At 36.2% G+C, this 2,500-nt stretch overlaps 1 protein-coding gene across 6 annotated transcripts in view; it reads right to left on the bottom strand.

The window, feature by feature from the left end:
• Positions 1 to 2,500, bottom strand: part of MEIS1 (Meis homeobox 1) — a 153,428-nt gene that overhangs the window by 5,772 nt on the left and 145,156 nt on the right. The gene's annotated exons all lie outside the window — the stretch shown is intronic.

Genomic DNA, 2,500 nt, shown 5'->3' with positions numbered 1-2,500 from the left:
ACCTCTTGCAAACCTAATTCTATTTTAATGCCCACTATTAAGATAATGAACTGGGATGGCAGCACACCATCAAATGAGAGAATGTCTGGAGTTTATCACCACTAACTCACACTGCTTGGGACTTCAGAGAAATGCATTCCTTGTAGAGATTTCTTGGGGTGGCTTTTTTTTTTTTTTTTTTTTTGCTCTTTATGTAAAGTCTGAGGTCAAGGCAAGGTCACAGATATACAGTAATTGAACTTATAATTTTGCTTTCTCCAGTTAGTACTGAAAATTTATAAACATCTTATTAAGGCACTTAAGTTACTTTAAGTGTCTTAATAAGATATTTTTGTACAATTATTTTTGTAGCCGCTCCAAAAGGGACAAGTCACTGAAATGTAAAAAAGTAGTTAATATAAGCTCTCCAAAGTCATACTCATGAGATTCTAACTCTTCAGATCCGTTTGTACTGCATAATATTAAAAATTACATATCAAATCCAGAAAAGGAAGAGGACATATTAGATTCTGAAATAGTAAATTCCTTTTAGTTCCCAACTCAGATCAAATCTGAGCAGGACATAAAAAATACAATGAAAATTTTAATAAGGTTCTATTAATAATTAAAGGATCCATAGTCCAGTATGAATTCTAGTTTGTAAGTCTGCCCACTTCAGAAAGGAAAATAGTTCCTAAAAACCAAACCATTAAACAGACAGGGACAGGTTTTCAAAACAAAAATGCATACTTCATAACATTTTAAGATTCTCAATATCCTGTATCCTTGTGTTCTTTCATTATCTGAGAAGTATTTGAAACAAATAATGAAACTAGAATCTAACTAAAAGGTATACTGTTCGTGCTAATTCTTGTTGGCAACACGTATTATATCAGTTCTTGTATATGAAGTTCCTGAACTGCTAATAAAAATATTTAAAACCCAGGTCTACAACAAATTGTGTTGCAAATCAGGTTATCATTATCTTGTATAAACCATGAAAATTGGAATCATGTGAGCAGAAGGTTAGATTAATTCTCCATTCTCATTATAAGCACAGGTGTAGCACAAACACCATGTGAAATAACCAATTAAAATGAAAAAAAATCTGCTTTTTCATTAGCTGCCTTCACTGCATGACCAATTAGAAAATTATTTAATATTAATATTCTGCATATACCAAAAGTAATTTTCATAGTAACTAATGTAGGTAAGAGAGCAAAAACATCTCTTTATCTATGGTACTGTTCATAATCTGCAGACTCTTAGAGAGAAGGAATTCTGTCTATTAACTTTCTTTTTCCAGACTTTTTAAAAACATAATCTTTTATGGATATGACTTATACTACTTACCTAAAAATAGGAAGAGACATTTTTAACAGATGAGAAGACTGAGCTCAGAGAAATTAGATGACTTCTTTGAGGTCGCATGTTACCAAAGAGATGTTAATAATTTGCTAAATGACACACAGCTGTCAGTGGCAGCGAGCACCCTTCTCTCTGGTGCTCTGGCGCAGTGACCAGAGCACCGCAACTACTGTGCCACTCATCTAGAATATCCAGACTAAATAGATATATAAAAATTAGCTGGATTTGAGCCAATTACCACTGGCAGCAACCCCAGTGTTTAGTCAAGGAACAAGCATGACTGTGAACATTTTGTAAATTGAAAATTTTGATGGCTGCACTGTTTATGTGTATAGGCAAAGATAAGGCTATTCAAAAAGAGAGAGAGAGAGAGAATACAGTGACTTAACTTATCTGTATTCCAAAGCTTGTCTCCATCATACTCACATGTTCAGACTCTGATAAACTAATTCATAATAATCAACTCAGGTTCTATGACTATTAAAGTCTTGAGTTCGTTTTTAAAAATTACACCTCAGGTTTGGAAAGGGCTATAACAGTCACTTCCTTTGGTCACTGACATGAATCTCCTGTATGATATCTGTCGCCCAAAAGGACATAGGTAACCCCTGCTGAACTAATACAGCACTCATCACCTTATTCAGAGGCCACCCCATCTATAAACAAGGCTGTTAGAAGGTTCTGTCTTACTTGATCAAAAATATTTATGTTGGTGCAAAAGTAATTGCAGTCTTGCCATTACTTTCAATGGCAAAAACAACAATTACTTTTGCATCAACCCAATAGTTTCATCAGTACAACTCCTTGGGGTACTGCAAGCAATTCTAATTTTACTTCCATAGGATAGCCCTTCAAATAGTTAAACATAGCCATTATGCTTTATAGGCTTCTCCCCTCTAATCCTTAGGTTAAACATCAGTGATTCTTAAAAAGTGCCTTCTATGGCCGGGCGCGGTGGCTCACGCCTGTAATCTCAGCACTTTGGGAGGCCAAGGCGGGCGGATCACGAGGTCAGGAGATCGAGACCATCACGGCTAACACGGTGAAACCCCGTCTCTACTAAAAATACAAAAAATTAGCTGGGTGTAGTGGCGGGCCCCTGTGGTCCCAGCTACTCGGGAGGCTGAGGCAGGAGAATGGCGTGAACCCGGGA

Source organism: Mandrillus leucophaeus, unplaced genomic scaffold (genome assembly GCF_000951045.1).
Source record: "Mandrillus leucophaeus isolate KB7577 unplaced genomic scaffold, Mleu.le_1.0 Scaffold285, whole genome shotgun sequence".
NCBI lineage: Eukaryota > Metazoa > Chordata > Mammalia > Primates > Cercopithecidae > Mandrillus > Mandrillus leucophaeus.
The sequence above is the reverse complement of the archived record's forward strand: the minus strand, read 5'-3'. Positions and strand labels throughout refer to the sequence as shown.